The 26,333-nt window shown below is 39.3% G+C and overlaps 1 long non-coding RNA gene across 10 annotated transcripts in view; it reads right to left on the bottom strand.

Annotated features, from left to right (window-relative positions):
• Positions 1–26,333, bottom strand: part of LOC123799865 (uncharacterized) — a 503,415-nt gene that overhangs the window by 270,034 nt on the left and 207,048 nt on the right. For 7 of the 10 annotated variants that reach the window (XR_015720954.1, XR_015720957.1, XR_015720958.1 and 4 more), the window contains 2 exons: positions 7,670–7,995; positions 7,236–7,354 (listed from right to left, as the gene is read on the bottom strand). This is a non-coding gene — a long non-coding RNA (uncharacterized LOC123799865). The remainder of the gene's footprint in view (positions 1–7,235; positions 7,355–7,669; positions 7,996–26,333) is intronic. The other 3 variants (XR_015720956.1, XR_015720955.1, XR_006781737.2) reach the window with 1 other exon arrangement.

Genomic DNA, 26,333 nt, shown 5'->3' with positions numbered 1-26,333 from the left:
AGAGAGAGCAGAGCTTGTAAGGTAGAACACAAGTGGGGGGGGGCAGAGGGAGAGGGAGAAGTAGGCTCCCCGCTGAGCAGGGAGCCCAATGTGGGGCTTGATCCCAGGACCCTGAGATCATGACCTGAGCTGAAGGCAGACACTTAACCAACTGACCCACCCAGGCACCCCAACCAACAGAATGAGGCAGAAGTGAGGCACGATTGCCAAGGATAGGCATTTAGAAGCTTATGTCTTATTTCCACCCTCTCGAAACCACTCTGAGACCACATGGTGAGAAGCCCAGGATGAAAGATCACATGAAAAGAGATGCCCAATTGCTCCCTGTCCTGGATAAGCCAGCACCTAGCCAACTCACCCGATAAATGCCACTGCATGTGAGAGCCCAGGTAAATCAGAAGAATCACTCAGGAACCCACAGAAATGTAAGAAGTAATATATCATTGTGTATCTTTCTTTAACTTTTAATTTGAACCAATTGTAGATTTATACAAAAGTTGCTAAAGTAGTATAGAGAGTTTCCACATACCCCTTACTGAACATCCCTTAATGTATTTACCCCATACAACCACAGCCCAATGATCAGAACCAGGATATTAATACTAGTAAGTAAGGGTCTTACCCAAATTCCACCATTTTTTGCCGCTAGTGCCCTTTTCTCTGTTCCTGGATCTAGTCCAGGATTCCACATTTCATTCAGTTTTTGTTTTGTTAGTCTCCTCTTATCTATAGCAGTTTCTCAGTCTTTCCTCATCTTTCATGACTTTGACACTTTCGAAGAGTACTGGTCAGTTATTTTGCAAAATATTCCTCAGTTTGGGTTTGGCTGAGATTTTGCACCTCGGGAATGAAGTGACGTCATTCTCAGTCCATTCTATCAGGGAGTACATCGCGTTAAGTTGGCTTTTAGTGCTGTTCTCCTTGATCAGTAGATTAAGGTGGTTTCTTTCTAATTTTCCATTTTGAAGTTACTATTTTATTAACTTTATAGTTAATAAATATCTTGGAAGAGATATTTTAGAATATGAAAATCATCATTTTAAGCTACTAAGTCCTGGAGTGGTTTGTAACAGATGGATACAGAGATACATGGATGATACATAGATGATAAAGATAGAAAGATGTTAGATGATAGAGAGATAGACAGATAGACAGATAACTGACACAAGGTAAAAGTCAAGTGGGAACTTCTGTTGGGAGGTGAGACAATATGATACAGGGAATGGGAAAAAGAGAAGGTCTACATAGCTTGAGTATCTATGGCAGTTTTGTGATAGGTTTGTGGGTGAAGAGATTAGAGTTATTCTGGTACAGTAATATAATATTTGAGAACTAGAAAAGAGAGACAGGAATTTTTTCTTTTTTAAATAAGGGCTTAAAGATACAACTTCTGGCTTGACACCTAAGTGAGGAATAGAAATATTTTTAAATTACTTTTGGTAATTTGAGTACTTTGGGGCATGTAGAGTTCCAAGATTTATTAGGGTTTTATGGGAGGTTTTTTCTTTTTTTTTTCTTTTCTTTAATGGGTAGTTAGTTACAGGGTGCTGAGGCTGTGGGCAGAACCAGACATTCTTTAAACAATGTAATTGTAATTGCTATTATTCCCATCACTCTATGTGCATTAGATGAATGGGAGTCTACTTATTGGACAAAGTTCTGCTATCCATGGACAAAAAACAAGGAAGGAGTATGAGTCAGAATATCATTTCTCAGAGAGAAGGTGGCTGATCTTCCCATTGCTTTGTAATAAGACCTATACAAGAAGAATCTGGCATAGCATGGAATCTGAACAGCTCTAACTGCAGCTAATGAGAGAAGAAATGCATAGGTACCTAGGACGTAGCATCACAGGACTTTTTAAACACAACGAATAGAGTTCCTTGGCACTGGTGATACTGCAGTAACCTAAACAGGTAAGTTCCTTATATCCATGGAGTTTATATTCTGTGCAAGGAAGCTTCAGCAAACAAATGCATTATTTAACATACATTTTCGATAATTCTATGCAGTTGCAAAGACAAATAAAGCTGGACAGAAGCAAAGAGAATGACAGGATAGGGGCAGTTGCTATTTTAGAAAGAGCTGTCCAGGACAACTTGCCTAGGATGTGATATCTGATTCCACAGATGACCGAAGGCCATCAAGGGAGGACCATGCGAGCCAGGCTATGAGAGTGACTCAACAGGTAGATGAAGCCCTGCAGAAAGAGCCCACAAGCATGCAACATGGCAACACATAGAGATACGAGGCAAGTAACGTGTATTGAGGAAGAGTCTTGGTAGATAAGAGAAGTTGTAGTCCTAAGGCAAGGTACTTAGCCTGCAATCTGTGCAGCACCTGAGCCTGCAGGTAGATCCCAGGGGGTCCATGAATTTGGATGGGGAAAGACTTAAATCAAATTGGATGTAATTTACTATAGTATGGAAACAGATCAGTAGTTTCTAAACATTTCCTCAGAAGCATTTCCCCCTTTTTTTTTCAAATGAAATTTTCTGTATAACTGTTATTATATTAGAAAAATGCTGAATTTCTTTGGCTGCAGTAAGTGTCATGGTCTCTGAGGCTCCCATTCCTGGTCTGCCCTTGAAAGCCCAGTTCTTCACAGGGCACAGTTTGATCAGTGCTTCTCTCATTCTTCTGCAATGAATATCGCCCTGCCCCATAAGCCTGTAAGTAGAAATACCATGATATTTTGACTATGGCAGATGGGGTGACGCACATTAAGGACATGGGCACACCGTAAAGATTGGTATACTCCCTGGTGTGTGTGGAGAAGCGAACAGTGATTCTTCCCCAAATTTCCTCTGATCATGCTCACTTTGGCCGGCTACTTGACAATGACCCAAGCAGCTAGATATTGGCCAAGTCCAGAATACCTCAAAATATCTGCAGCTAAGCCCTTTTTGAAAAGTATATGTGCCTTAGAAATACATACGTAAAACTTTATGTATATGTTATTGTTGGGGAAAAATTTTCCTCTACCCCTTAAAATTCTTTTGGCTGCTCTTAAGAATTAAATTGACATAAGACAGATGAACAGGAGAAAATCAAATTTAATTACGTATGTACACGGGATCCATAAGAATATGAGGCCCACAGGCAGCAGGCAGGCAACTAAGGCTTATAAACCACCAGAGCTAAGGAGCAGGGGGTGGGTGTCTGGCACTCCAAAGAGAAGAAAGACAATTCATAAGAAGATGAAAAGGAGTAAATGTCTGGTAAACAAATGTTTGCTGGGCCATACAGAAAAAATGGGACATAGAGGGGAATTTAAACAAACAGACTTTGGTAAGTTTCTCCCTGTCTACCACACCTAGCTCATATTACGCTATGGGTATTCATGGTGAGAGCTCCCTTCCTGGAGCAGGTCCTCCCATCTAAGTTCTTTTAGGCAGCTAGCGAGGTCAGAAGCTCTTCCCAAGCCATCTGTTTCTTAACAACAATTAGCTTTAAGTAATCTACATGCCAAAGATACACATTTTAAGGTAGCAAGTTTTGCTCCCCTGCAGTAATGCAATTTAAAAAAAAGAAAAAAAGAAAGAAAGAAGTGCAGACACTATTGATCAACGGCATAGCACAATTTACCCAGCTTAAGAGAATGATTTATTCACCATCCCATAAGACTATACAATTACTCACTGACGTGAAAATCATTTCCCTAACTCTCTGTACCATGTGTATTTGGGAAGAAGTGACAGAGGAAAAAGTAAGTGGAGATGTGGGGCAGCTTTTACCAGTCCTTGACTGTGGTTTGCTTATTTAATTTACAATGGTCTCAAATGATTTTTTAGAATGGCTGTCACTAGAATTTAGATCTTTAACAATAAATCCCATCACTAAGTATTTCCTTAGACTTTGTTAAAAGCATTTTGTTGTCAAATTGAGGTCTTTAAGGAGCTATCATCTATTTAAAAATATATTACAACAGTCATAAGTTCCCTTCCTCTTTAAGTTTCCCAAGTGAAGAGTTACTGCAATTGTGTTTCTGGAAGGTGCATACAAAAATCACAAATCACAGTGCATTCACAAGCCTGTCATGAGCTTTCCAGTACTTAATGTAAAAAGGAGATGGAATTTCGCCAAAATGAGGGGGAATTTTTGATAGATCTGTCTAAGGAGAAAATAAAGAAAAACAATTTTAATAAGTTTCCTATTAATGAAGAGGGTGTAGGCATAATTTTTGAAATGCAAGAGCTATATTAGTCTCTGTAATGTAAACCATGTTAAAGGCTTCTCGAGGTTGTGCATTCAACTTTCCATTTCAGCTCCTTTTACCAACTATTAGTTCCCTAAAAGATGATGAGAAAAATCTGTTGATAGAGCAAAGGTAAGATTACTGGACTTTTTTGAGGAGTGTAGAGTACCTACCTTCACAGGTCTTAATACTACCTAAGTAGGGAGAAATAAAGGAAAGATAAGTATAGGATTCTAGGGCTGGGTGGGTCAATTCTAAGGTGGGTTTTGGAAGGCAGGGGGCTGATTGAGACTGGACAGAATTTATGGCATAGCTTTGAATTCCTGAGCAAAGCTTGTGAGGGTCTTTGAGAGAGTTGATAAGCATGTTACTAGTCACGACATTTAGGTAACTTCGGTTGCTTACAGTCTTATTCTCCTGGAAGAAGTATTTTTCTGGAGCAAGTAGCTAAACTATTTTGCTTGTTTTCGGTACTGTTTAACATATATAGAGAAAAATAGCTGAGTCTCAATATTGTTTAACACAGAGACAGGAAATTATGGTGATTTCAGTTCTTATTTCCAGCCCTGCAATTCTGTATTTCTTTTCTTCGGTACGGCAATATTTTCAGGAAAGTGGTAATAAAGATCAATCTTACTTTTGACTTTCAAAATCCTCTATTGGTTACAATTTATATATAAAATCAAAGTTTTCTCCCTCATGTTGTATTTCATTTTATCATTGTATATTACTAAAGACTTTTGTTCATTTAATAAACACATTTTGAGAGCACATTTTATGTCAGTTTAACGGTTAAAAAAAAATAACCAAAAGTAAATTTATGTCCAAGATGAATAAAGGAAAATACACCCACTGTAAGATTCTAAGGTCTCTAGTACTCACTTAACAAATGTCTTTTATAGAGTTGAGTGATGTTTTGTGTGTGTGTATGTGTCTGTGTAGAGGGGATGTGCACACAACAATGCACAGGTGTTTAATATGAGGCTGACTGGATAATTAAGAATCATGGAGGTGACATCGTGTTGCTTGGGGTCATGCTGACTTTCCTTGTACACTATTTAAAATCCCAATTTTGACTTCTGGTTTCATTCTCTGATGTAAAGAGATGAGAAGCCATCAGTCCTGTCCTTCTAAGGAAAAGGTGAATAAACTAAAGTGAAGACTTTTCTTGGAGCCCTCAAGAATTCAGGTCACTCATAGGGCACTCTACCACACCAAAATCTGGATAGACAGACACATCCATAGAACATCAGCCAAGATCTATTTACTTGGAGCAGAAGCTGCTGGCACTCTAAACTGGTGGAAACACTTAAATGGGCATTTGGAAAAACTGCTGGAAACTGAGTATGTGCTGGATTTGGGAATGAAAAGGTTTTCTGGGGCTGCATTCTTAGAGCACACCCTATACTTTGGCATGTTTTACCTCAAGAACCACACGAAGTTCTCAGGGTAAAGATTCAAGAAAGATCCCCTCAAGGTTCTGGTACAGGAGATGGAAGTAGGGTAATCTGTGAAATATGCCCAGACCATTCTCCATAAGAAGGCAGACTCTGCAGGAAAAAAGACTACCAGACCCTCATCCCAGCTAGGTGAGGAGTGTTTCTCCCACTCCAGCCCCTACAAGCCTTCCTGTGCCATCTAAAGGGAACAAGAAAAGCTAAGAAACACTTATGAAGGTCATAGTCCAGGGACGCAGGAAGATTGAATTCACTGAAAAATTGAGATTAAATCATAAGGTTGTAGGACACTTCTATTCCACCATATCTTACAAAACCAACAGCACCCCGCTATAATAACACTGGGTTTCAGCAGAAAGGGCAGCAAGATGCAGACTCTTTGCAGGAGTACTTAGGAAAGCCCAAAATCAAGAGGAGAGATCAAAACAATGTAGCCAATCAAATATTGAACACAATACAACTCCCAGCCAGATTAACAAAAAACCTCACCCTAAAGGCCTGTTTACTTCAGTTGCCATTACCCGATGTATGATGCTTTCAATAAAAACTTAAAAGGCATGTTATGCTAAATATATATATAATTTTGTATATATTATGTAAATATATAACTAATGCTATATATATGTATAATAAATATATATTATATATAAGAATATATTAAATATGTTATATTCTATTATATATTCCATTATATTGCATATATTATATGTTATATATCTTGTAATATACATACATATGTATATAAGATACACGTATATATCTTGAAGCTCAGTAAGTAAGGAAATACTCCAGCAAACAAACAAAAACATCCCCACAATGCTGGGGTATGTTAAAGAGACAAAGTAGTCAACTGAAAAAGCTCTCAGTGGGCAGGTCGGAGACAATTTAAGCAAAAAAATAAAGTAATATTAGATTATAAACCAAAGTATATTATCAACTAGTCCATATTGATATAAATAAAGGGTTGACTAAAAAATAAATGGTGAACAAATGGGGCGCCTGGGTGGCGCAGTTGTTAAGCGTCTGCCTTCGGCTCAGGGCGTGATCCCGGCGTTATGGGATCGAGCCCCACATCAGGCTCCTCTGCTATGAGCCTGCTTCTTCCTCTCCCACTCCCCTGCTGTGTTCCCTCTCTCGCTGGCTGTCTCTATCTCTGTCAACTAAATAAAATCTTAAATAAATAAATAAATAAATAAATAAATGGTGAACAAAAGACAAATCTCTCTGCAGAAGAGTTCCAAATAATTTATATAGATACTTGTCCCTCAAGGAGGTAGAGATTAATTTTCCTTTCCTTATGTGTGGGCTGCACATAGTGACTCTCTTCCAAAATGTATAGCATGAAAAGAAGGAGAAAAGAGTAACTTTACTGTGAAAAAAAGCCTATAAACACTGTCTTGGCCTGGTGATCAAAATTGACATCAACCCTGACACCATGTTAAGTATGAGTACTTTTGATATGATGTGATGAATGGCACTTTACCCCCATGGTCTTGTTCCCAAACATCCACAAACCCAGTCACATCATGAGAAAAACATCAGACAAATCCCAAATGAGGGAATTCCACAAAGTAACTTACCAGTACTCTTCAAAACTGTCCAGGTCATCAAAATCAAGGAAAGTTAGGACACTGTCACCACCAAGAGGAGCCTGAGGACACATGATGATCGAATATAAATTGGTATCCTGAATGGGATCCTGGAACGCAAAATGATACTAGGTTAAAGAAAAAAAACTAAGAAAACATGAATAAATTATCGGATGTTAGTAATTATGTATCAATATTGGTTATTTATTTGTAACAAATATATCATAATAATGTGTTAATGAGGAAAACTGACTGTAGAAGATATGGAAATTGTTTGCATTTTTGTTCCAATTTTTTTCTGTAAATCTATCTAAGATACAGTGTTTACTTTTAAAAATCCCAATCTTCAAGAATAAATTTTTTGGACAACACAGACTGAGTCATTTGGACAGACTTAACATAATAGTGACATAAAAGGTAGTTACCATATCCAGGAAGGCTGAGCAAATTTCCATGATGTCAAACTACTTGCATTGTTCTCCTAAACACTAGTGACTATCTGGGCGAGGCGTAAGGATGACACCAACATCTGGATACTCATATCTGCACACCTGTCCTTCAGCTCCGGAAAGATGTGATCATTTGGTCACAGAGAAAATCCTCACACTTTTTTAATACTGAGTCTTTAGTCAAGAGATGGGGATGAACTTCACATAACCTTGAAACAGCACTGCCTGGCTCATTGAGAGTGGCTCTCTGTTAATGCTGACATTTTCCTTTGAAAGTCCATTGTCTTGCTTCAGGCAATAGGCTACCAAAAAAAGGGGGGACAGAAAAGGCAGCTTGAGATTTATGATCTTATTGTGATTATGAAATTACAAAAAGGAGCCAGCCTTGTCCATGCTGGCCACAGACAAGTGTAGCTATAACTAAAATTTACAGGATGCATACAAAGAATCACATTGGCAGAGTGCTGTAAATCCTGGCTGCACAGTCACCCCAGCAAATTCCTAATGGATCATCACGCCCTCAAATTTAAATGGTCGTTCTTAAGAAGTAAAGGTAAATGACAGGTTAAATACATAAGCAAACAGTGAAATCGTTTCATTTCCTGAATTTAGAATGGGTTGGATGGGAGGAATAACCCACACAGGAGAACAGAGTTGATGTCTGCAGGAAAATTTCTTTCATATTCCTACTAGATGCTACCCTTTGGACAAGGCTCTAGGAAGAGCGAGATACAAAAACACATTCTCAGCATCAAAGAGTCCACTTTTACATATGGAGAAAATCTTCTAACTTGTGGCAACACAATGAAATAACTCCTCTGAGAGAGGGAAGCCTGGTGCTGACTGAACCAAATAGGTGTTATATGGTATCTTAAGAAGCCTGGATTTTATGCTGAGGGAATGGGAGGTTTTTATATAAGAAGAAGAATCATAAATGATATTATTTGTTTAATTCTAGAAATACTATGATGGTTGCAGTGAGGAAGCAAGTTATGAGGTTGTTGTAATTTTCTGAGAAAGAGTCAGATCAACCGGGGCAATAGTCAGGATAGAAAGGAGCGATCAATGCACCATTGACCTCTTTGTGTGGGAGAGAAGTCAAAAACCGTCCCTAATTGTCTGGTTCAGGCAGCAGGAGGAATATTGGTGCATTTGATAAGATAGGAAATAATGAAGGAGCAGTAGTATCTTAGGTTGCTTTCTCTGCAAATAGCCTCTGGGATGGAGTATTTCATGCCAAAGTTGTATTGGGAAGTCCTCTCAGGAGGTACCTGTGGGAAAGTGAGGACAGGAGTACTAGGTAAAGGTAGAGTCCAACCCATGATGTGGTTACAGCTGAGGCCTCAACTGATCCTACAAGAGCTCTGAAGCTAGAATAAGCCGTTCTGAGTTCTTCCAAATTGAGACAAAAGGACTAGACTTCCATATACTTATGCTGACCCATCATTGGCCACAGACTGCCCCCTCAGAGGGGTGTACCTTTGAGAAAATGAGTTTCCTACCCCCTGAGACAATTGTCAGGAGTGGATACAGCCACAGATATCTCCAGTAGCAGAAGGATAGCTGTACTAGATTCTGAAGAGGGAATTTGGAGGAGTACCACAGTATCCCTCACAAGGCTGTTTATTTTTTTTTGGGTGGGGGGTGGAACTAAGAGTTTGAAAAGTCATTAATTTTTGAGAATAAAATATTCCTAGACTCCAAATTCAAGAAAGGACAAAACTGATTGGTTTGTTTTGGTTTTTGTTTGTTTGCTTGCTTGCTTTTACTACAGCAACAAGTAACGACCTGGACTCATTTTTAAATTGATCCTAATTGATACAGACATCCAGGCTAGCCCATCAGCAGCAGCATCACTGGGGCAACCACACTTCCATATCTTGAGATGGGCTCCCCTGTGAGGTACCCAGATGTAGACATCCAGTGGTCAATGGAACGGTTGCACAAATGAGCAGGAGCTTGGAATGGAGATCTGAGTTTGAAGTCAGTTGGTGTAGTTATCAGTTTATGGACCATAGCTGGTACCATGAAGGCAGAGACATTGCCTGGGACAGTGTGCAGGATGAGGAAAAGAACCAGGTCTAGAAGCCTAGGAAACCACCATCAGTCGCCATGTTTATCAAACTTTAATGTGCCTCTGAATCTCCTGGGGTGGGGAGTGTCTTGTAAAAATGCAGAGTCTGTGATTCAGTAGGTGTGGTGTGGGCCCCTGAGAGTCTACATAAGTGGAAGACTTCCGGGCGTAACAGATGTTACTGGTCACTGGATCACACTGTGAATAACAAGGAGTTAGACAATGGAAAGAAGAAGAGATGAAGACCAAAAAGAAGAAGAAGGAAGATCTACAGAATTCAGAAGACAACAGCTGAAGTTCAAGATGACAATAGCATTTGGCACGTCTACATGTGCTTAAATATAGGCATGGCTTGAGTGATAATGGAAAGGCCCCAATTGCTTAGAAGGTCCTGGTTAAACCACATACTTATTACCTTCTCAGAGTAATATAAAAACACATGAACTTTTCTGACATGGACTCATCTACCATATTAGTTAGTAGGGGTTATGTTACTAAGAAACAGAACACTGAGCAGAAGACAAAGTAGGAGGAGGGATAATTTATGCTGATTTTGAGGAAAAGGGTGAGGCAGAGGAATGGCACCAGGGATAGACCAGAGCTGGATAGATGGCGGCAGGCAGGACTATGACAACCCAGAGAAAGGACTTCAGGGAGAAGGAATAGAGTTTTGTAAGTGCAGACAAGAAAAAGAAGATACTCATTGCCTGCTCAGTACTACTGCCAAAGGACTGTCTCAAACCCGGAAGCGCAAGGCAGACATGCACTTACCAAGGAACCAGGGGACTAAGGAATGAACAAACATTTCAAATACATGCATACTTTCATATATAATTTTGTAGGAATGGGTATCTTAGTTTGGGTTTCCCCAAAAGCAGAATGGGGGCAGGTAGTTTATTTGGGAAGCAATGCCATAGAGCAGGGAGAGTAAGACAGGAAAGCAGGAAAAGCCAATACAAGCCCACATGATCAAGGTCACAGCTGTCAGCCATAGGGGCTCACTTCTGCCAGGACTTCTGAGAAGCCTATGGAAAGCCTCCTAAAGTGTCCATCAGTGCATCCACTCCCTCCCACTGGTGGAGCATTATTCTCTGTAGGCATTAGCCCCCTACACTTCTGGCCTGTTCTTCCTGTAGATTCAGAGGAAGCCCTGAGCGAAAAGGCAAGGAGACCTGCACACCCCATGCTGGAGACCGGACTCTGCCTGCAGAGATGAATTGACCTCATATGGAAATGTCCACTGGAGCTGAGGCTGTAATCAGAGGTAGGGTGAGCGATGTGATGTGATATATCAAAGGCCTCAACCACAAAGCAATAAAACGGGTGGATCTGGAGATACTTTTTAAGGCAGTGCACTTTGCAGTTTCCACGTCCATGATGCTAATACAAAACAGTGGTTAACTGGGGTTGCCTAGTAGTGACTGAGCAGTGCAGAAACTACAATCAGCCTGTTACCTCCACGCACATAGATACTCTGTAAATACTTCCTTGGCAACTCTGTTCTTCCCAATTAATTGGCCGAGCTAAACCTTTGTAAGCAGCAGTACAAGAGGTAAACTTCAGCTCGGTCCCTGCCAAAATCATCACAAATCCTGAATTAGTCGGATGTGAATTAATGAGCTTTTAGCGGAGCTTGGTTTTTGTCAGACATATTGATCCTGGAGTGAAACAGCCCATTAAAGGCTATAATTAAGATGCAGTTTCTGTTTGAAGATGAAGTGCCTGGGCAGGGACAAATTGCAAGATGCTTGTTCCTGTGAGGCTGACAGGTGATCAGGGGATGAATGTGTACTCGGAGAATCTCTTGTTTTCCTCCTGACAAGAAATGACAGCCCAGTTTCAAATGAAACAAATGAAATACACAATTAGTTAGACCCTAAAAGCTAGAGGAGTTCCAGATCCACAAATTATTGGTAGAAATACTTTTCCTACTAAGCACAAGGAAGCTGTTTTGTATTAAATACACCCTCCTCTCTACTTGCCTGCTTTCCTGCTATAATAACAGGGGATTTTTTTTTTTTCCTAATTAGACCTCCTCTCACTAGAGAATTGCATTTGTTGGAAAGACTCACTTTAATAAGTGTTTGGAGTGTTTGCAAAAATCCCACAAGAAGGAGCATAATAGAGGCCAGGTGTAGACTCTACGGGGGCACAGGGAAGAGAGCTGCTGGCTATGCCAGAGGGGACTTTAAGATCCCCCAAGGGGCAGAAGTCTGGAGCAAATTGCTGGTGGGTGGGAAGGAGAAAATGTGAACCCTTCTGCATTTTCTTTTTGGAAGAGTCAGGAAACATTCTGTTTCTCTGTAATATATTTGGCATGGCTGGAATTCTTTTTCTTTTTGAAGAAAGTGAGGAGGTGCCAAGGGCTTGTGAGTTGAGTACAAGGTGAAGACAGACTGCAAATAGAGATCACAGGACAATAGCTTGACACCAAAACTTGGGGCAAATGAGATCCTTTGAGGACAAGTGGAAAAAAGAAAACACACAAACCCATCTTCTGCACAAGACAGAAAGGAGTAAGGAGAAAGAAGGGCAGGGATTGAAGGAGCCAGGTGCTGTAGAAAGTGCTATACATTTCTGGTTTCATCCAACTACAAATTGGATCACTGGCTATCACAGCCACAATAGTTAGAGAGTAAATACAACGGTGCAGAGCACAAGGAACAATAAAATACACCAGAATGTTCAAGTTCAAATGATATCCTAAAATAAATAGACATAGCTAAATGAAGAAAATTGGCTTTTGCCTTGCATCAAATATACAAGGACAGGGAAAACATGGATCAACTTAATCCCAACTCATGTCTATAAAATCAACTTTAAAAAAAAAGAAGCATGTGGTTTTTACATAGCTCTGATCACAAAGCTATAATATGATTTGTACTCACTTGGAAAAAAACCAACTAGCATAATGGTTACCTCTCAGGAAGAACTGAGCCGATTCAAACAAATTTGCCTGGGATACCCAACTGGTCCCTGTAATATGATGATTTTGTGATACTCAGAGGTACATCATCAAGCAATATGTGCACATGGAAGTATGCCAGGTATCTGAAAATACTGGGGGGGGGGAACAGATCATCCGGAAGGTGGGGCTAAAGGGACTCCTTTGACAAGATGCTTTTGAGTCAAATTAGTATTGCATTAATCATAACAGCCTGCTACTGTTAGAAATATCCAACAATATCAATGGATAAAGGAATTTTGGTAATGGTTTGTTTTGGTAATGGCTTGTGCAACCTCCTTTCTGTGCATTATACTTATCATTAATTTTATGGCTGGTTTTACAAGCATTCTGGCAATAATAAGACTGATATTAGTTTTTCCTATAAAGAGAAAAACTGAATTATGCATCTCTCATTCTTATCTCTTCTTTGACTTAAGGGATAAAATTTTCCATTTTGTCCTGATCCATTAATTTGCATTTGATTTGACAAATAAGTACAAGTTTCTTTAATTTATTTAAAAATGACGTGAAAACATAGATGGCTTCATAACACATTTTCAAAAGCTTCATTTTTGGAGATGGAAGTCTCACTAGTCCAATAAAGTTTTAATTTTTGATATTAACAATTGTATTTCCCATTTACACTTTCGTTTTTAGTTACACATGTGAAATTTCCAGTCCACATAAATTCACATTCTATATTCACACTGAAGACCTATTTACTATTTATGTCATTATTTTATCTGACTATAATCTCATGTTTTTGATAGCATTTTTATCTTTAATGATGTACTTCTAAGTCATTCATCCATTTTCATCAATTGGGATATAACAGTATATACCAGTAAGAATAAAAGACAATTTAACAAGAAACAAAACCCAAGTGACTGATCTTGATGTTAGACTACTGAAAATACTATTGCCAAGACCAATCACTTCTGTGAACACAATATTAGTCAAGGCGAACCGACAACACAATTCTTTAAGCACATGCAAAACTTTTGAGAAAAATATTAAGTGCCTAAAGTATTCTGTGAAAATTAAAACTAACATAACATTTCAAACTTGTGAACTGTGTATGAACCAAATAATCATAGTACTTATTCTTATGAATTTGCCAAACTTCCTGTGGATAATTTGCTAGACCCCTGCGTCCCACCTGGCATCCTATGACCAAAGCCTTGAGACACCCTATATCAAACAAGCCTCAACTCACACATCCCAACCTTACTTAGGTACTGGTCTGGGTAAACATTCGCCCAAATCAGGCACTCATCCTTTTGCAGCTGAGAACAATCTCGACACTGGAGATTTCAAGGTTTCTTTCCTCTCTCCCACAAATCCCAGTAAGTGGAAGAAAGCAGAAGAGCAATTAAATATCACATCAGTAGGAATCATTAAACACCCCTAGTTCCTCACACCACAGGGTGAAAGCAAGCAATATATATGTATGTATGTATGTGTGTGTGTGTGTGTGTGTGTGTGTGTGTGTATGGAGATATATATATGGATATGGAGACGGAGATATATATATATATATAGAGAGAGAGAGAGAGAGATGGAGATATATATATATATATATATGACTATATATATATATGACATACTTATATATAAATAGATACACATTTTATGTATATAAATGCATAAAGTATCAAAGTGAGGTCTTAATTTTCCATTGCTACCATTGCTTTAATAAATCACAGACAAGCCACACCACAAATTTGCTTCTCATAACTACTCAAATATTTTCAAAACATGTTTGTAATATGTCTAGCAGAGAGATTTATTTCTTTATCTTTATCCTAAATGCCAATGGTTTGATCTAAAGTATTTTCCCAGTTGAAGAGAGCTAACTAGTGAACTCCGCAACCAAGAAATTCTACTTAAATCCATTCCGAGGATGCCTTTCTTTCAAGCAAGAACAGCCACTGAGGTCTTCATAAGCCAATCCAAATAGGACCCAGTAATTTTATTGCCCTTTATTAAGAATTGTTGAGGTTTCCTAATGTTATATGAAAATTAAGATTTTTTTTCAGGAAATATGTTCTTCCCTCTCAAGAATATTAGGCATCATTATGAGAACACATAAAATTTAAAAAAATAACTTCTAGTGCTTTTAAGACCTACTATCTGTCATTGCAAAGCCCTGATGTTCCAACATACACATACATCTTTGTTGTCAACATGTCTAAATACAAAAATACACCCATCATTGGAATGAATAGGTAGCTTTAAAGATATTTTCCCAAATTTAAGTACAAAATGAATATCATATAAGAATTTTGCTCTCTTTTTCCTTTCTTGGCCTTCTTTCCTGACGGAGTAGAAATGACCAACCTGAATCATATGGTTCCCCTGCCTTGAGATACTGAGTCCATAGGTCAACCATCTCTTTTTCATGAAAGGTACCTTTTGCTATCTGTTTATTGGTACTATTATTATTATTTTGATTTTTTTTGACCAGCATGAACTTCCCACTGAAGCCTGTGGGAACTGAATCTCCTCCTGACCTCTGCGAACCCAGTTTCAAGTCCCTTTCAGGAGGCTCCGAATTTATGCCTCAGGTCTTCTCCTTCTTACATCATCCCACATAAACCTCTGTCAGGACTGCTGCAGGGAGTTTCCCCCAGCACAGTCATTTTAATGGACCTTTTGCTTTGTGTCTAACAGTTCTTCTTCCACTGAATCAGAGAAACAAAGAGACTATAATTCACTTTTATAATAGCGGAAAATAAATTAAGCTGCTATGGAATATATGCATGTGTCCTCAGTCAACCTTGGCATCATTCAGCATGATCCTCTCCTCTTGTTTCTCTAAAGTGAGGAAAAGTGGCTTTTCTCCATCTTTACCCTGAGGACACTGGAGCGTGTCATTAAAAGGACCTGTAATAAGTTAGCACAGACTTGCATTCTAAACGCAGTGCAATGGGCAAAGAAAGGCAGCTTCATAAGAAAATGGTGCCAGTGAAGGGCTTCATGAGTCAGGAGAGCTAGCTGTGAAGTGGCCAGCACCCAGCCCGAGGCCATGCATCTGGGTGGGCTCCCCTGTCTGCCCCCCCACAAACAAGGCATAGGCACAGCCCCACAAGACCCACAGGATCTGGATGATGGTGCCCCCCTGCTGGAACCAAGGGCTCTGCCCACACCTTGCCCTTTCCACAGAGAGGACACCCATAGACTGAGCCCTTATTTTGCACCAGGCCAGCCCAGGCTTCTAAACATACATTCTCTCATTACTTCTCAATGGATATTAGAATTCCTTTTTTACGGGGTGTTCGTTAGGGGGAACCAATGCTGAAAGTGGTGAAATAACTTGCCAAAAACACACCATAGATGCCAAATCCAGGGCTCTTTCTGCTGTAACGGGTTGCTTTAGGACAATAAAATGGCCTAACAAGAAGCATTATTTTTAAAGACATGTTCCACCACTGCCACATTTCCTGTAATAGATCATAGTTAGGCTGCCCCAATCTGTTATCGTTTGACTTTATTCCTTAAGACCTTGGATACTGTTTGAGCACCTGTTTAAAGATCATCTGTTTAAAGATAATCCCTTTGGGAACAAGAAATACTATATGCTATTAAAATCTTTGACTCTGGGGGTGCCTGGGTGGTGCAGTCAGTTGAGCTTCCAACTCTTGGTTTTGGCTCATCTCGTGATCTCGGGGTCCTGAGATTGAGACCGGCATCGGGCTCTGGGCTCAAAGTGGAGTCTGCTTGAGAGTCTCTCTCCCTCTCTCTCTACCCCTCCTCCCTCCTGCTTGTGCTCACTTTCTCTCTCTCTCTCTAATAAATAAATCTTTAAAAGAAATAAAAGCTTTGATTCTGAGGACACATTTAGTAAAATAGATCCTCCATGATAGCAGGGATTTTATCTCTTTTGTTCACCATAATATCCCCATTGCTTAGAAGGGTACGTGGTGTATAGTAATTAGACAACAAATGTTTGTTGAATGCATGAACAGTGAATAGAGATGAAGATCTCAAAGGCCAGCATCAACTTTGGTTGAGTGTAGTGATGGGAAAGGTACCATAGCAAATTGTTTTCTACTTCTCAATGTTGCCAACAGTAAATAAAAGTAAGCCCTACAGTAATGAGGAGGAGAAAATTCCTAAAGATTTTACGGCAGAAAACAGAACAAAACAGAAAGGAGCAGGACGGAAGGACACTTTAGAATTAGTGTCAGGACCCATAGAGCCCTGGGCTATGGGAACTGGCAGGGCAAATAGAAGACAAGGGTATGGCAGTAGTAATGAGTCTGAAATCCCTGGCAGAACCCTGGTGATCAAATCAGATCTTGGCAGCACCCATGACCCTCCTCTTTGGCGGTCTCTCAACTGGACTCAGAATTTCAGGGCCTGACTACCCACTATCTTCTGTACATGATCTGTGCTTTTGGTAGTATCTGCCTAAGTCAACTGACCTATGAAAGATTGGCTTAGGCCAGGAGTGGTCTGCCCCAAACTGCCTCAGACATGATGCATGTGAGCTTGGCCCAAACTGTCCAACCTGCGTACATAAGCTCAAATACTCTTGCTTTGCCACACACTCCTTTGGGAGTGACAGCACAGCCTCCCACCTCGTGTTTGCCAAGAAAACTTCTAATTTTATGCAAGGAAGCAAGGTCATTTCTGAGGCCCAGTAGTCAAAGTGGAAACCACCGAATGCAGAAAATTGGAAGTTTACACCTTAGATTCCTGTCGGGGAGGCTAAAAGGACTCAAGATTGCAATGCAAGACAAAAGTAGCATAACTACAGATGAATCAAAGTCCGGATCACATTAAAAACCTTCATCAAAGTCCCACTCTGCAAGAGATAATATAAGGTTAGTAGAACTCATTACGAGGACTCTAAATTATGCATAGAAGAACTACTATAGAATGCAGAGGGACATTAAGTTGCCTGATGAAACCTGAATTCTCTGTCCAGGCTTCTGCTGGTATTAAGGATATTCCTCTTTTTGGTGCTGCATAAGCATTATAAATGTATTGGTCAGAGGTCAAGATGCTTATCTAATGATTTCTTTTCCTCCTTCTCCTCTTCCTCCCCATTATTATTATTATTATTATTATCATTATAAAAGTAATACATACATATTGTAAGAGATTCATATAGTACCAAAGGATATAAAATAAAAAATTAAAGACTTTCTTCCCCCAGCTCTTACATCCAGTAGGATTTCACCAGTATCAGTTTTCTTTTTCTTTTTTTTTTTTTTTAAGATTTTATTTATTTATTCAACAGAGAGAGACAGCCAGCGAGAGAGGGAACACAAGCAGGGGGAGTGGGAGAGGAAGAAGCAGGCTCATAGCAGAGGAGCCTGATGTGGGGCTTGATCCCGTAACACCAGGATCACGCCCTGAGCCGAAGGCAGACGCCCAACCGCTGTGCCACCCAGGCGCCCCTCACCAGTATCAGTTTTCTGTTTCTATAGTTATAAAATGGGGGAGGGGGCTCAAAAAATCCTACCCTTTAATATATTCACATAGATAAGGGAGGACATGACATCCAGGAAATAGGAATAGAATGCTATATAAAAAAGAAAAATCAGAAAGCTATATAGAGTCCTTGAAAATTAAAAATAAATAAATAGCAGAAATTAACGAGCTCATTCAAAGGCTAGAGGAATAAGATCAAGAATAATTTCAGAAAGTAGAATCCGAAGAAAAAGATCAAAAATGTTTTTTAAGAGACCAAAAAAAAAAAAAAAATTAGAGGTTCAATCCAGGAGATTCAATATATAAATATAGTAGTTCCCAAGAACAATCTACATTTTAAAGGGATCTCCTTGGCTTTATACTGACAGTAGGCTGGATTTTCCTCAGTCGTTCTGTGATTCTATGTGTTATTTTTACCTTTGGGGAAGGATGGCATAAAAGTTATCCTGACTAAAGGAAAAATATTTGGAAGCCTTTTTTTCTTTCTATAGTCTATGAAACAGTTTTAATAAGGTTGGATTTATATATTCTTTGAAATATTCATAAAATTGAGCCCATGAAACCATCTGGGCCTTGTTTCCAGGGGCTTGTTATAGAATGCTTTCACAACTATTTCACTTTAGCTTATGGCCACTGGTTTATTTAAGGTTGTTTTATCTACCTTGAGTCAGTTTGTAATAATTCATATTTTCAATTTCTACCAGGCTTTCAGATTTATTTGAAAAGTTGAACAAGGTCTTCCCCTATGATTTTCTAATATTGTCTTCTGATTTTTGGCTAGTTCCTTGTTCTAATTTCTAGTATGCTTACATTTTCCTTTTTTTCCTCTGATATGTGTGAGTTAGTTAGCTTTATATATCTACCTGATTTATTCAAAGAAACAATTCTTGAATAGACAGACATATACAGCAAATACAGCAAATTTTTATTTCTTAAGCTATTAAGTTCTGTGTTTGTTTCTTCCTTATTTTTCAGTTTTATTTAGTAGTATCACATGATGGTTAAAAGCATAGACTTTGAAGTCAGACATCCTGGAGTCTAATATTGATTTTTTCCACTAGTAATCATGTTGCTTTTTCAAAAGTATAACTATAAATAAATATTCTTCTGCTAACCAGATTAATTCCTCCTTTGATGCATATTCCTGTAACAGCTTTTTGTTTTTATCTTTCTTCCCTTCATTTCCATTTTATTTTTTCATTTATTTTAATTGTGGTTCCATTTATTTGAAGATGCCCTCTTGGAATGTTTCTATTGAAGACTGCTTCATGGGGATGCCATTTGTTACAATTTTTTCCCCCCAGCTTTCTTGAGATAGAGTTGACAAATAAAAATTGTACATATGTAATTGATGTTTTGATATGCATATATTTTGTAAAATAATCACAACATCAGGCTAATTAGAACAACCATCACCTTGCATTGGTATCATCTCCTTTTGTTTTCCTTTTCTTCTGTGTATGTGGGTTAAGAACACAAAATCTACCCTCTCGGTAAATTTCAAGTAGGCAATATGGTGTTGATAACTATAGTCATATTGCTGTACGTTGGATCTCCAGAACTGATTTATTCTCTTACATAACTGAAACTTTGTACCCCTGACCAATGCCATTTTGAGTGTCTGGAACGTGAGGTGGAGAGTCCAGCAATTTCCCCCTGTCTCTGCTTTCCCTCAGCATTAAGTAGTTAATTACTCCTTCTGGCTAAGAAAGTGACAAGGACTCCTATGTCAAAATAAAATTCCGTAGCTCATAGGCTGCTATTTGAGTAACGTAATATTTATTTATTTTTGCTCCTCTGCCCCTACTTAGCTGCTGAGCTGTTTGCAGTTTTCCGCTCTCCCTCGTATGTGGGTTCTCCTCACAGTTTTCAGACAAATTGACATTCTGTTTAAAATTTACATAAAATGAGCATCCTTCCTTAAAATTATTCACTTTCTTTGTACTGCACCTTTTATCTCTAGTTTTTCTGGTGTTATTGTAGATTATGACATGCTTGGTTATAGTTAACAGCCCTTAAGAGAGAGAAGGACAAAACCTCCCAACTTATTTGCTTTAAAAAATGTACTAGTTATTTTCAAATGTTGTTCTCCTCATTTACAACTTTTTTGTTTCCTTTTCTCCATCCTGATTCTGTTGCATAACTTTTCTCCTCATTCTCTCAACTATCTTTCCTTTCTTAGTTTGGGATGTAGCTTGTATTTGGCCCCAAAATGATACATTTCTCTTTATCACCTCTTAACATGAGTTTCTATGTTATTTCCTTTACACTAAGTGGTTTCTTAGTTCCCTGGAGATGTGTATAATGGTCAGTCTATCAACCTGCAGTTTTCCAATCTATATAACTGAAGTTCCTAAATCCCTATCTAGCGGCAGATTTTCAGCTCTGGCAGGACTAAATTCTGTTCCTAGACAGGATTAACATTTGCTAGGATAACCACCTGGCACTCCTAATAGGTATTCCATTTTCCATTACCACAGGCTCCAAAGCACTGTTAATCTAGTTCACCACCATGCCATTGACCTTAGACCATGACCTTTAATTCTAGATGCTGAATTATTCTCCTTCCCCTTACATGCTTTAGCTGGACCCACTAGGCCTCTTTTCTCCAGTGCAATCCATTCAGAAATAAAGGTCCTTGCATTAGTTATTTATTGTTGTATAACAAATGGTTCCAAGACTTAATGACTTAAAATAGAAACCACTGACTTTCTTATAGTTTCCACGGGTCAAGAATTTGGGAGCAGCTTAAGTGGGTGCTTTTGCTTGGATCTCTCATGAAGTTGCCATCAGAATCTTGGTAGGGGCTGCATTCATCTGAAAGCTTGACTGGGGCTGGAGGATCTGCTCCCAACATGGCTTACATACATGGCTATTGGCAGATAACTCAGATTCTTACCATATAGAACTTCCCACTGGCTGCTTGAGCATTCTCATGACACAGTAACTAGTTTCCTTATGCCAAAGGGAGCAAGAGGGCAAAGCTGATAAGCGATTTGATCAGGCTCAGCTGGAATGGGCTACTAGGGTTGGATGAGCCAAGATGACTCCACTCACATAGCTGGAGGTTGGTGCTGCCTAATAACTGGGCATCTCTCTATGTGATCACTCATGATCTAACCCTCTAGCCCAAGGTTCCTTACAAGGCAAAGAGAATATTCCAAAAGGATGGAGGCAGAAACTGTACTGAAGCTCTGAAACTCACATCATGTCACTTGTACCACATCCTACTGACTAAAATAAATAACAGAGGCAGCCCAGATTCAAGAATAGGGAAACAGACTACACTTCTTAAGATGACCATGATTCTTCAGTCATTCTTCATTACTGATGTTCCTATTTTCAGTCATGTGGAATATGAATAGTCATACTATTTCAGGCTTTGTTTACCACTGTAATCACCCGGGCGGGTTTTCAAACACTGATGCAGAGAATGGGACTGACCCAGGCATGTGGATTTTTAAAAGCTCTCTAGGTGGTTCTAAAGGACGGTCAAGGTAAAGAACTGCCTTAAAGGAGGACCAGCTCATTTTGAATATTTCAACCTCTCACAAATCAGAACCAAAGAAAAAGAGACAACTCTTTGGTTTTGTTTTATTTTTCCTCACAGTTAACTGGCAGTGAATGTATCATGGGAAAATTGACCAGCAAGACTGCCAGAGCAGAAGGATTTACCACTTTTCTACACTGGGTGATTTTTCATCATTTCTACTCAATGGAACAGTGAAGAAGCATCATTACTCAATGATTTTGCCTTTGAGGCTTTTTTCATATATTTTTGTTTCTTGTAGAAATCTGACCACCTTGTGACTTCTCTAAGACACTACTTCTCCTTAAACTGCAAAATAATTTATATGATAGAAGGTAATTCTAGCATCAGCCAGTCTCCTCTTGGGCCCTGTTTCCTATCTAACACAAGAATGATTGTGCTCACTTTCTTTGGTTATTGAAGAAAATTCCTTTGTGGATGAATTCAGCTATACAATTGGCTGGCTGTAATAATGGGTCAAAATTTCCTTACATTCACCTGGAATTCAACCAGTGGCTCACCTCAATCTATTCTGTCACAAAAACCATCTTAAATTTAGGCATCTGGTCTGGGCTAATATCTTTGGTCTTATCCCATTCACTAAATTTCCATTGTTGCTCATAAATTATGAGCTTATGAAGATTCTCTTAGTGAAAGCAACTCTAAACAGATTTCTTTACCCTGTTTTCACTCCCTTCATTTATCTCACAAATGCTAATATTGTTCACATTTATTTCCATTCTAAAGTACACACATCTGGATCTTACCAGGTTTCCTCCTGAGTCATAATACCCTAAAAGGACATATCCACCAGGTGTGTGTTTTTCTACCTCACCCCCAAACATTGCTAGAAGAGCTGGAAGCCACACGTGGGAAGCAAAGAGATAAAGCACACTTTTGAATGCAACTTGTAAATGCATTCTCTTTTTTTATGACTACACATTTTAAGCCTTAGAATTCAATCTCCAAAAAGACTCCGCATGTCCTTTTTATCAGTCAATGAAAATTATATAATCTGCTGTGTTTCCATTGTTCCCCTGGCGACTGGGAAGTTTAGAGCTAATGTAACGCTCAAATATAATTAACATAACCAAGGAGATGAGATCTGAATTTAGGGAAGGGAATTTTCCGCATAAAACCCTTTCTGAGGCCTCAATTTGGAATCTGGTTATGAATACCACTAGCTTTATGATAAGGCAGAAACTTAGCCAACTTTGGGGGGGACCACCTGGATGATGGGCACCCTCTGTTCAGCACCTTTTTTTGTTTTAATCAGCACCGCCTACTCACAACATCTAGTAGTGTCACAAATTCTATCCCAGGGGCTGTGAAACACTTCATGAAAATCTGATCCAGAGCCTCCCTTCTTAGGAAAGTGTGAGCTAGAGGAGAGAAGAAGTAATAAGGAAGCAACAATGCATTCGAACACCTATTATGTGAGAGGGGCTGCTTATACACTATATCTCATTTTCCAAACACCTTAACAATCCAACAAAGACATCCTGATGAAGTTGAGGCCCACAGAGCTTGTTAACTTACTGTCCTGAAACCCATAGCTAGGAAGAGGTGGAAAAAAAGAAAAAGAAAAAGAAAAGAAAAAGAGAGTTTGAACCCAGGTTGCATGAAAGAAGACCCAGGTTCCTTCCACTCTACCAGACTATCTGGTCAGATCTTTCTCATCTATAAACACATAACTTATTTATGTTTGATTCATTCATTAGTCAATTAACTAGGTACTGCTTTGTGATTGCTCTTGTATTTTTTTTTTTTAACTTTTCAGGAAAGCATGCCTGTTACTCTCTAGTCGATTGCACAGTGTGGAAGATGAAATTTGTATTATACTTTTATCTTTCATAGCACATATGTACTTCTGGTCAAATGGTGGGTGCACTATTCACAGTTATAGAATGAATGGATTTTTAAAAATGTTATTGAGTGTGAGACTTCCTCTCCAAAATTGCTAGACTTCCATGGCTGGTTCTGCTCAGAAAGTATAAAATTTGCATTCAATCCTGAACTATCTCCGAGTCATTCTGCCGACTGTAGTCAGGTTCCACTAGCTTTAAGGAGGATTTCTTTCCAATAAAACCTAAACATCAGACTGTGGTAGAGTCATTCATCTGTGCTATTTTCCTCATCAATGTATTCTAAGGGTATGGATTATAATAAGCATCTGAAATAACTCATACTAATGGAGGCTTTCCTGGAGCATATTTCAAAGCCTACTTTACAGCTGCCTTCCACCAGAGCCTGGCTTACAGGACAGGGTTTGGTTCTGTGCCTCCCAAGGTAATTCTCAAGTTATGTCATCGGCCTGATCTCATGGTGTGTTGCCTTTCTAAATAACAGAGAAGCCTTGGGATTCTTGAAGTTCCGTAAGAGCCTGAGGTGGGACTGAACTGTGCTCTAGAGAGAATGGCAGAGGAAGTAGAAACTCTCGTTTTATGGCATATGACTGTTTATAGCAGTTGGCAGGATGTAGCCTTACAGTAAGAACATTGCCCATTCTGGATATGGTGCTCAAAACCAGGAGAGCAAGATCAAACAGCTCCTTATGACTCAGTGTCACAGGTTTGGCATATTTTGTTTTCATGAAATAGCATCTACACCTTGATGAATGTTCCTTTCTGTGTCTTTGCATTTTCCCAGCCACCCGGTTGTATTACTTAGAAGTGAGAGGGAATCTTTTCTCTGGCAAATCTGAAGCTCAATTACCACAAGACAACAGCGTTTCATCAGTATTTGAAGAAATAAAACAACCACTCCCTGCAGTTGGTCTGTGCTGTTCTCTGGCAATGCAAGAAATTTATGGGTGGCTCAAGTGCCAGAGAGTTCCAAGGTCACTTTCTTTTCAGCATGAAAGGAATAGCGAATCCACACAGCATCCCTGTGCTGATTAAACAGTCTGAGGTGAACTAAGCACTGGGGTGAGAAATTGAGTTTTGTGTGTAATAGGACATCTCTATGACAGAAGGAACAGCTGTAGGAAAAAGTAGGTGTAAACAGGCCTTATTTAATTTCTTGGTTTGCTGACAGGCCCTCATGAGTATGATTGTTGTCATCTAACTAAACAGCACCCAAAAAACTTCAGTTCTTTTCTTCTAACAGAGAAATATGGCTGTTCCTTCTTTGCTTGAGATGCCACGTGAATGGTAGAAATAGAGATATTTCTACAATAGACGCTTTTATAATTTTGCCTCAATCTCAAACTCGCCTGATCAAGTCACATCAGTTTGGCCCACTCTGTGTATGGGACACACACTCCAGGGCATTGCTTAGGACCTGCTTTTATGGAATTTACAACCTAGATTGACTATATTAGCTTCCTAGGGCTGCAATAGAAAATTACCACAAACCTGGTGGCTTAAAACAACAGAAATGTATTCTCTCACAGTTCTGGAGAAATTCAAAATCAAGATGTCCGCAAGGGCTCTAGGGGAGATTCCATTCCTTGCCTCTTCCAGCTTCTGGAAACTGTTGGCATTCCTGGGCTTGTGGCCACATCACTCCAGCCTCTGCTTCTGTTGCCACATAGCCTCTTCCTCTTCTCTGCATGTCTCATAAGGGTATTTTTCATTGGGTTTAGGGCTCTAGATTATTTCATCTTGAGATACTGAGACCAACTCTGCAAAGACTTTTTTAACGATAAGATCACAGTCAGAGTTCTGTGGGTTAGGACCTGGATATATCTTCTGGAGACATCATTCAATTCACCACAATGGCACAGTGACTAACGCCAACAAGATCAAGTGAAATGTGACTGCTGGTGTTCCTCTAACAACTATTCTGCTAATTGCTTTGGGTGAGAATGGAAGAGCATACCAGAGTTGGAATGACCCTCAATAATGGTGGTTACACACAAGATGCAAAGTGCAGGGATGAACTGGCTTGAGGACACACCTGCAGAACATTTTATAGGCAAGAAAAATATAAAACGAGAAGAGTCAGGAAAATCTTAAGTAATTACTTTCCTTCATTGTCCATGGGAGGGGAAGAGTCTATTACAGTGGAGAAATACTAGCAGAGATGGGAGATAAAAGAATAGCTGTTTCAGGATTGGATCATTCCATTTATAAATGCATTAAAAATGACTTTTTCCTCACCTTGGAGTTAAAAGCCTTTGATGATTACAAACAAGCAACCCTCTTCCAATTTTCACATTTTCTGAAGGAAACTTCTTTTGAATCATTTTTAAGCTAGTTAAAACATAGTTGTAAAATGTGGTGAGCCTTTATGGATTGGTCTCTCAGGTTCTATGGTTACCCCCACCCACCCCTCTGCCTGCAACTGAGTACCATTCCTGTGGTGTCTGCTCAGCTGCCAGGTGAGGAGGAAGATGTGGAAAGATAGGATGAGATGCCTAGAAAGTGATGGAAACTCTTTTCCTTAGGGAATCAGACCATGCCTTGCATTATTCCCCCCGATGTTACTTTCAGGCCTTTGTTGATGGCATACAAAGTTATATTCTTCATATACTGCCCACTGAATACTTGGATTTAACTTCAGACACTCTCTGGGGAGTTGCTTGTAAAGTCTGAACTCTTCATAGCGTTTGGACCTATCTAATATTTTCTTGTTGGATTTATTGGATTATGTGTTTATCATTTGCCTGATCGCATGAAGAGGGAACCTCATCTGTATTTCCCAG

The sequence above is a fragment of the Ursus americanus genome, chromosome 22 (assembly GCF_024610735.1).
Source record: "Ursus americanus isolate L20-20 chromosome 22, mUrsAme1.1.p, whole genome shotgun sequence".
Classification (NCBI taxonomy): domain Eukaryota; kingdom Metazoa; phylum Chordata; class Mammalia; order Carnivora; family Ursidae; genus Ursus; species Ursus americanus.
Note: the sequence above shows the minus strand (reverse complement) of the source record. Positions and strands in the feature narration are given on the sequence as shown.